The sequence below is a fragment of the Mustela lutreola genome, chromosome 18, assembly GCF_030435805.1.
Source record: "Mustela lutreola isolate mMusLut2 chromosome 18, mMusLut2.pri, whole genome shotgun sequence".
Taxonomy (NCBI): domain Eukaryota; kingdom Metazoa; phylum Chordata; class Mammalia; order Carnivora; family Mustelidae; genus Mustela; species Mustela lutreola.
In genome coordinates this window covers 23,824,392-23,834,128 of record NC_081307.1, presented here as the reverse complement: position 1 = coordinate 23,834,128, position 9,737 = coordinate 23,824,392, and positions in this window count along the sequence as shown.

Sequence of the window (9,737 nt, the reverse complement as noted above, 5' to 3'; positions counted from 1 at the left end):
GGGAGAGGGAAATGGTGCCTGCCTTCCATGTCCTTTGTTCTAGAGAAGTCTCCTAAAGACCTCTATTCTTCCAGTACGTGTTCTGGGATTAGCTAACAACCTGAGTGTTTTTTCAAACTCTTCTACGTTGAATCTCCATTGGCTAGATATTGTGTTGTCTCTTTAAGGGTGAGGACTCAGTTTCCTATTGCCCTCCTGGTTCTCCCAGAGATGAACCTTCTGATTCTTTAAAGTTCTAGGTATTAAGCCCTGCAGATTGAAAGAACTCATGTAGGGGCACCTGGGTGGCTCAGTGGGTTAAGCCTCTGCCTTCAGCTCAGGTCATGATCCCAGGGTCCTGGGATCCAGCCCCGCATCGGGCTCTCTGCTCAGCAGGGAGCCTGCTTTCTCCTCTCTCTCTGCCTGCCTCTTTGCCTACTTGTGATCTCTGTCTGTCAAATAAATAAAATCTTTAAAAAAAAAAAGAAGAAGATGATGATGATGATGAAGAAGAAGAAGAGCTCATGTAATTAGGCCCCTTTGGTTTTCAAAGCCAAATGTTAGGAATCTGTCTTCCCTGGGTGAGTTCCCTGTGCCTGGGGGTTTCTACTGAGGTCTGCTTCCCTCCACCCCCATGGGCATCCATCCCTCCCACAGATAGTGCCATGGCCCCTTTTAACTACTGAATGTGCCCTTGCCCTTCCTACCATCTTCAGTGTGGCCTCTTGTCTACGTTTAACTGTGCAGAGTTTGTTCTGCTAGGCTTTGGGTCATTTTCTGGGTTATTCACAATGATGTGAATGTATCTATGTGTCTCCATGGGACAAGGCAAGCATAGGATTCTCCTACTCTGCCATCTTCTTTGGAAATCCAGCCATGTGATCCTAGAATCCAGTTTTGACCATAGTTAGCCAGCCTGAGAAAGCCTCATAACTGGCCCTTAGCTTTTAGGTTTTGGGAAACTCAAGATTCTTTGAACTCTACCAGGATCTAAATCTAGTCCTTATTTTGATGCCACGTGCCCTAAATATCTAACCTGAGCTTGAGCAAAACACAACTTTTCTTTGGGGACTTTACATCCCTTTAAGTCTAAAAGTTTTAAGAGATGGATGCTTTCTTCCTATGAAGAGGTTTGACAAGGGGAGCAGAGAAGCAAATAATCTACATATAATAACAAAGCAGAAACTGCAGAAAACTTCACTATCTTCAAGATTTGTGAAAAGTTACACTCTGTGTAACCCTGGGGCACTGCTGTCCAGGTGGATTGCCATTCTTCCCAAGAGAAGGCAACTGGAATACTAAAAAAAATGTACCACATAGGTCCATTCCAGTGAAAATTTTGCTTTTAGTAGGACTGCATGTGAGCATATGAAGGTTAGGAATAATAAGATATCGAGGGATAACAACGCTATTTATTGCTTGAAAGTCCTGGACAAACCTCCAGCCTTGGTCATTAGGGACTAGTAAGGAAATAATAAGGCCCTGAGCCTTGTAGTCCTCTATTATAGGCTTGATGCCCTGAAAGGCTTCCTTATAAGACACTGATTAATTCTAGGGAGAGGTTTTGAGGGATTTGTTGGATCCTGATGGAAGGTACACTATAGATTCTGCCAATATCATTTGAAGATTTTGCCCATAAAGAGGATGGTAGCTGATCCTGTAGGAATAAATGACTAGCAACCCCAGACTCAGCTATATGCTATCATCAGAGACAGAACACAGACAGGATGGCAAGGGGTTGTTTATTTTCCCTTGTTCACTACTTTGGGTCCTACTGTGAAATACTGGAATTTATTTTCCCCCTTTGAGAAAAATTCTGGCATGATATTGTCCTAAGAAATCTAAGTCCAGTAAATGAACAGGGTTGGAAGAAATAAGGAGAAAACAGTGTGAATCTCTCAAAGAACCTAGACAGAGTGGAACAGATTCATAGATGGGAACCTCTTGAGGTTTTATCAAAGCCTCCCGTTATTTAAGCTGTTTTGGTGCCTGAGGCAGGGGCTGCTTTATAGTAGTGGGGCAAAGAATTGAGATGGCAGCTCTAGTGTCCATAAAGGCAGAGATGTTAGTTCCTTATCTGGAGAGCCTTATTCCCAAGCTAATTAAGAGAGGATTGGGAAGAGCCCCTATAGTTCCTTACAGTCCCATCATTGGGCCTTAAGAGGACGCTGGCTAGAGGGCTGAAGGTACCTGAAGCTCTTAAATTTGTTACAATCTTTTTTTTTTTTTTTTCCAGTGTCCTGGTTTCTTGCAATAATAGCTTCTCCTTTTGTCAAGGGACCTTCCTTTGCTGGAGTTGTACGCTGAAAATATTAGCAGTCCTTCTTTCAAGTAACTGATCTAACATGTGAGCAAGCTGGTGTGCCAAGTCAGTTAAATCAGTGGGCCTCCTTTTCCATTTTATCCTGGTCCTCTAACTAAAAGGAAAAGACCTCAGATTACCCATTAAAAAGTATAGTTGAATGCTACCCCGGTGATTTCAACATCTAAAGAAGACCAGAAGTCTCCTTAAAGACAATTTGGAGTCTGCTGTAATAATCATGAATGGGTTCATCAGGCTTTTGGGTATAAGTCTGAATTTTGTTCCAATCAGCAGACTTAGGAAGTCATTATAATTTCTCAGTGAAGATTTCCAGGAGGTTTTTTAAGCATCTTGCCAAAAGTTAGGGATCTGTTTCTCTAAATTCTATTCAGGATGTTCCCAGTTGGGCTAGTTTCATCCAGTGTTTAGCCTGACCCTCAGCAGCAAGCATGTGACCATTTGATACATATCTGAGAGACCAACTTGGTAAGTTTGAATAAGTATATTAAATTTTTTTGCAAACTTATGCTCAGTCACTTCAGGAAGCTCTTTAACTAGGGCTCACAGTTCAGCCTAGACCAGGTCAGAAAGTTGGGTTCTTTTTTTTTTTTTTTTTTTTTAAAGATTTTTTTATTAATTTATTTGACAGAGAGAGACCACCACAAGTAGGCAGAGAGGCAGGCAGAGAGAGAGAGAGGAGGAAGCAGGCTCCCTGCTGAGCAGAGAGCCTGATGCGGGACTTGATCCCAGGACCCTGAGATCATGACCTGAGCCAAAGGCAGCGGCTTAACCCACTGAGCCACCCAGGCGCCCAGAAAGTTGGGTTCTATTTAGATCTTCAGAAGACTTGACTTTAAAGGGGTGAATTGGAAGCGGTCCAGGAGAGGAGGTAGCAGAGGGAACTTCAGAGGTGAGGAAGCAGTGAGCCCAGATAGCTCCAAGGATACTGCACCTGTCTGCTCACCCACCCTGGAGCTGTCGGTGGTCTTCTCTAGATCCCGTCTCTGATCAACACTAAAATAAACAAGCTGTGGCAAAACTATAGACAAGTCTGAGGAACAAAAGAGAGGCACACTTTAAGGAAAAAGTAGGTAAGTTGGGAAGGCTGTTAGGAACTAAAAGTCCATTCGAGTTTTACCAAAACCAAAGTTCAGTTGAAACAAGCATTGGTAGGAAAGGAAAGGTTGCCCTATTTAGGGAACTGGCAATCTGAACAGATGGTGAACTCATGTCCAAAAACCATCTCTCTTTGGTGAATGAGTTAAATATACGTAGGATTTATGCTACTTGGAACACAGTTATAGGAATAAGCTGGGAGTTCAAAGGATGGTGGTTTTTCATTGGTTGAGCTATTGCCAGTGAAGAAAGCATGTCTTCCGCTGGCTGGAGTAGCAAGGTTGTATCCATGGGCAAGGTCAAATCCATGTAAGGTCAACTCCCTCTCTTCCTATTGGTTCTGCAATTGACTGCAGACAACTGCTCCCGTTGTTGAAACTTCCTGACTCTGTTTTAGGGAGATTTCTCATTACTTTTTTACAGTGTCTGAAGGAAATGCGTTTTTTAAAAAGAAAAACAAAAAGAGAATTCCTTGAAATTTATAAAAGTGCTAATTTAAATCATAGGTTTTGAAGGCTAACATTGAGGAAATTCCATGAATTCTACAAAGTTCCGTGAACATAGAAAAAGTAGGTGGAGAATAAGGGACAAAAGAAAAAGTTGAGAACAAAAATAAGGGGAGAATATCTGTCTAATGGAACTTTCAGAAAGAGAAGAGAAAATACGTGGTATGTGAATTCACAATGACATATCTTGGTGGGGCCTTTCAAACCACTTATTATCATGCATACTTGGTAAACCTTTCAAAAAAGAGACTGGTTATCCCACTCAGGAAAGTGGGTTTTTTTTTTTTTAATGATTTTATTTATTTGACAGAGAGGGGGGGCATAAGCAAGGGGAACAGGAGAAAGAGAAGCAAGCTCCCTGCTGAGCAGGCCCTTGATCCCATGCCCTGAGCCGAAGGCAGATGCTTAACCAACTGAGTCACCCAGGCGCCCCTCTGGGAAATGCTCTTACAGAGCTTTCCGTGTGAGCTGACAAAGCTCATTGTCATTCCTTAAAATTTACTTTTTTATTTTAATCCCAGTATAGTTAATATACAGTGTTACAGTAGTTTCAGGTGGACAATATATTGAGTCAACAATTCCCTACATCACCTGGTGTTCATTTGACAAGCAAACTCATTAATCCATCACCTATTTCACCCAACCCCCTACCCACCTCCCCTCTGGCAACCATCAGTTTGTTTTCTAGAATTAAGAGTCTGTTTCTTGGCTTGTCTCTCTCTTGCTCTTTTTTTTTCCCCTTACTCATTTGTTTTGTTTCTTATTTTCCATGTATGAGTGAAATCACATGGTATTCATCTTTCTCTGACTTATTTCACCTGGCATTATACTCTGTAGCTACATCCATGTCATTGCAAATGGCAAGATTTCAATCTTTTTTTATGGTGAATGATGTCCCAATTCGTGTGTGTGTGTGTGTGTGTGTGTAAAGTGTATGTGTGTATGTATAATATAATGCATAATACTACCTCTTCCTTACCCACTCATCAATCAATGGACACTTGGGCTGCTTTCGTATCTTGGCTATGGTTAATAATGTTGCTTTAAAGATCAGGGTCCGTGTATCCCTTTGAATTAGTGTTTTTGTATTCTTTGGGTAAATATCCAGTAGTGCCATTGCTGGATCTTAGGGTAGCTCTGTTTTTTTTTTTTTTTTTTTTTTTCTTTTGGAGGAAACTTCCTACAGTTTCCACAGTGGTTGCACTACTTTGCATTCCTACCAACAGTGCAAGAAGGATCCTTTTTCCCCACATCCTCCCCAAAACTTTTTTGTTCCATTTTAGATTCTAGACATTCTGGCAGGTATGAGGTGATATTTCTTTGTAGTTTTGATTTCCATTTCCCTGAGGGTAAGGGATGAGGAGCATCTTTTCATGTATCTGTTGGCCACCTGGATGTCTTCTTTGAAGAAAGGCTATTCATAGTTCTTCCCATTTTTTAATTGGACTGTTTGTTTTTGGTTGTTGACTTATGTACTTGCGTTATATATCTTTTTATATATATCCCTTTGTTGGAAATATCATTTGCAAATATTTGCTGTGATTCGGGAGGTTGTCTTTTTAGTTTTGCTGGTTGGTTCCTTCGTTGTGTAAAAGCTTTTTATTTTGATGTAGTCATGATAGTTTCTTTGTGCTTTTATATCCCTTGCCTCAGAACACATACCTAGAAAAATGTTATGACCAGTGTCAAAGACATTGTCTGTGCTCTCTTCTAGAATTTTTATGGTTCCGGGACTCACATTTAAGCCTTTAATCCGTTTTGAGTTTATTTCTGTGTGTGGTATTAGAAAGTGACCCAGTTTTATTCTTTTGCATGTAGCAGACCAGTTTTCCAAACACCATTTGAAGACTTTTTCCCATTGGATATTCTTTTCTGCTTTGCTGAAGATTAATTGACCATATAATTGTGGGTTTATTTCTGGGTTTTCTATTCTGTCTCATTGATCTAGGATATCTATTTTTGTGCCAGTACCCATACTGTTTTGATCAATACCACTTTGTCATAGAACTTGAAGTCTGAAATTATTATGTCTCCATAGGATTATTTTAGGATTATTGTTCCAGTTCTATAAAAGATGCTGGTGGTATTTTGATAAGAATTGCATTAAATGTGAAGATTGCTTTGGGTATTACAGACATTGTAACAATATTTGTTCTTCCAATCCATGAGAATGGAATGTTTTTCCATTTATTTGTGTTGTTTCAATTTCTTCCATCAGTGTCTTACAGTTTTCAGGGTATAGGTCTTTCACCTCTTTAGTTAGGTTTTTTTTCTAAGTACCTTCTTATTTTTAGTGCAATTGTAAATGAGATTGTTTTCTTAAGTTCTCTTTCTGCTATTTCATTCACAGTGTGTAGAAATGCAACAGATTTCTGCATGTTGACTTTGTATCCTGTAACTTCACTAATTCATTGACCCGTTCTAATAGGCTTTGTTTGTTTGTTTGTTTTGTGGAGTTTCTAGGGTTTTCTATATAGAGTATCAGGTCATCTGCAAATAGTGAAAGTTATACTTCTTTACCAATTTGGATGTCTTTTATTTCTCTTTATTGTCTGATTGCTGTGGCTAGGACTTCCAGTCTATGTCGAATGAAAGTGGTGAGAATGGACATACTTGTCTTGTTCCTGACCTTAAGAGGAAAACTATCAATTTTTGCCCATTTAGTATGATGTTCACTATGGATTTTTCATATATATCCTTAATTATTGTGAGGTATAGTCCCTCTAGACCTATTTTGTTGAGGGCTTTTATAATGAGTGAATGTTGTACTTGTCAAATGTGTCTATTGAAATTATCATAAGATTTTTATCCTGTCTTTTGTTGTGATGTATCATGTCGATTGATTTATGAACCTTGAACCACCCTTACATCCAAGGAATAAACCTACTTGACTGTGGCAAATTGTTTTCAATGTATCGTTGGATTCAGTTTGCTAATGTTTTGTTGAGGATTCCTGTGTCTATGTCCATCAGAGATACGGGCCTGTTCTTTTTTTTTGTGGTGTCTTTATCTGGTTTTGGTATCAGGCTGATACTGGCCTCATAGGATGAATTTGGAAATTTTCCACCTATTTTTTGGGAACAGTTTAAAAAGAATAGGTATGAATTCTTCCTTAAATGTTTGGTGGAATTCACCTGTGAACCCATCTGGTTCTGGGCTTTTGTTTTGAAGAAGTTTTTTTGTTGTTGTTTCTGATTTAGTGTCCTTCCTGGTAATCCATCTGTTCAAGGTTTTTATTTCTTCTTGTTTCAGGTTTGGGAGGTTTCTAGGAATTTATCCTTTTCTATATTTCTATATGTTTCTAGGAATTTATCCATTTCTTCTAGGTTGTCCAATTTATGTAGCAAATAGTTTTTCATATTCTCTCTTATAAGTGTATTTCTGGGGTGGTGTTATTTCTCTCATTTCTGATTTTGAGGGTTTTTTTGTTTTTTGTTTTTTGTGGGTTTTTTTTGGATAAGTCTGGCTAGGGGTTTATCAGTTTTCTTGATCTTTTTGAACATACCTCTTGGTCTCATTGATCTGTTCTATTTTTCAGTTTGTGTCATTTATTTCTGTTCTAATCTTCATTATTTTCTTTCTTCTGCTGGTTTAGGGTTAGCTCCTTTAGATGTAAAGTTAGGTTATTTGAGACTTTTCTTGCTCCTTGAGATAGACTTGTAGTCCTACAAACCTCGCTCTAAGAACACTTTTGCTGCATCCCTAAGGTTTTGGGCTGCTGTGTTTTCTTTTTTGTTTCCATGTACTTTTTGATTTGTTTTTTCTTTTTCTTTCTTTCTTTTTTTTTTTAAAGATTTTACTTATTTAGTTGCAAGAGAGAGCAGTGGGGAGAGGGAGAAGCAGACTCCCCACTAAACCAGGAGCCTGACGTGGGACTTCATCCCTGGACCATTGGATCATGACCTGAGATGAAGGCAGACGCTTAACTGAGTCACCCAGGTGCCCTTTCATTGTTTAGTAGCATGTTTTTTAAACTGCATGTGTTTGTGGTCTTTCCAGACTTTTTTCTTGTGGCTAACTTCTAGTTTCATACTGTTGTGCTCAGAAACGATGCATGGTATGACTTTGATCCATTTTAATTTGAGGGTTGTTTTGTGACCTATCACATGATGTATTCTAGAGAATGTTCCATGTACACTAGAAAAAAGTGTTTTCTGAACACAGCTCATATTTAAATGCTTTATAATATTCTATTGTCCAGAACTAAATAGCATATTTAACTATTCCTTTCTCTGGTGATCATTGAAGTGTTTTCTGTTCCTTGGTATTACAAATAATGTTGCTATAAATATCCTATAATCCTTGTCTTTGCAGATGTTTTACTATTTCTCCAAGAAACATACCTCAAAACAAAATTCTGGATCACAGAATATGAACCTTTTCAATTTAAAATTCAAAGGTTGCCTTTTCTTCCCAGCACACAAATTTGCACTGCCACCAGCAGAATTCAAGGTGCCATTTTCCCCATGCTTTAGCCAATACTGGATGCTAATGATCTTCTAAATTGTTTTCCAGCCTAATAGGCTATAAAAATGAGGTCTCATTATTATCTTAATTCACATTTTCCTTAAAATTATTGAGGTTGAACAGTTTGTCATTTGTATTTCTTGTCCTATAACCTGTGAACTGGCCATTCATATACTTTGAAAATGTCTATTGGATTATTTTTTTCTCTTGATTTCTGCATAGAGGCTTTTATCTCACAAGTTACCAATATTTTTTTCTAATCAGTTTTGTCTTCTGTCTTTCAGATGTCTTGATTATACAGAAGTGTGTAATAAGTATGTAGTCAAAGGTTTTGTGTCTTACTTACCTGCAAGATTAAAATAGACTTTTGTATATTTCCGTGCAAATCTTGTGTTACTTTTTTATATTTAGCACTTTATTCTTCAGAAATTAACGATGGGTACAGTAACTTACTTTACTATGTTTTCCTAATTCACTGGCAGCAACAGCACTATTTATTGAATAGCTTAACCTCTTCTCTTTGCGGTGAAATGACTATATAATGAATGGTATGTGGTAGTTTGGTCCATTGATCTACTTGTCTATTCTAGGCCAATACCACGTTTTCCCTATTATTCATTATAGTTTAATGCTATATTTTAATATTGGCTTGAGAATATGCTCTGTCACTCTTTCTTAAAGGACTGATAAATGAATTTATATTTTGAGCCCTTTTTTCCCTGGTGTGTTAAAAAAAATTTTTTTCAGTCAGTTTGAACACTCCCTCCTGCCCTTTCTCTAGGATTGCTGTAGATGCAAGGGGGTGGGTGGGCACAGGGTGCCGTCTCAGGGACCTGCCTGCGTATGACTCTGGTCTATTCCCTACAGTGCATTCTGCTTCCTCCCTAGAAAGCCCAGAGTTTTACTTTTTTTCTTTTTCAAATCTTGCTGAGCCATTTTGTTGGGTCCATAATCAAAGGAGTGAGACTGATACAAAGCAAAGGTCAAGCAAAGCTTTATTTCACACCAAGCACTGAGAATCAAACTGACCGGCCAGGGCGGTCTCTTGCAAGAGGCAACCTCTCTCTGCCTCACAGACTAACTTTTAAGGGCAAAGGCCATGTGGCTGGGCCTGGCCATGCACAAGTGGCCAATGAGATTGTAACACAGAGAGAAAGCTACAGGTCACACATGAATGACCAATAGAATCACAGTTTACCCTATAGTAGATATTTGAACTAGCCTATCGCCTTGGTCAGAATTGGCACCCAAAAGGCACCCAAAGGGCGGGGTCCATACTCCTTGGTAGCTAGGGAGACAGTATGCGTCCCCACTGATTGAATACCTCTACCTGGCCTGACCCACCCTTGTATTTGGGTTTTGTTACC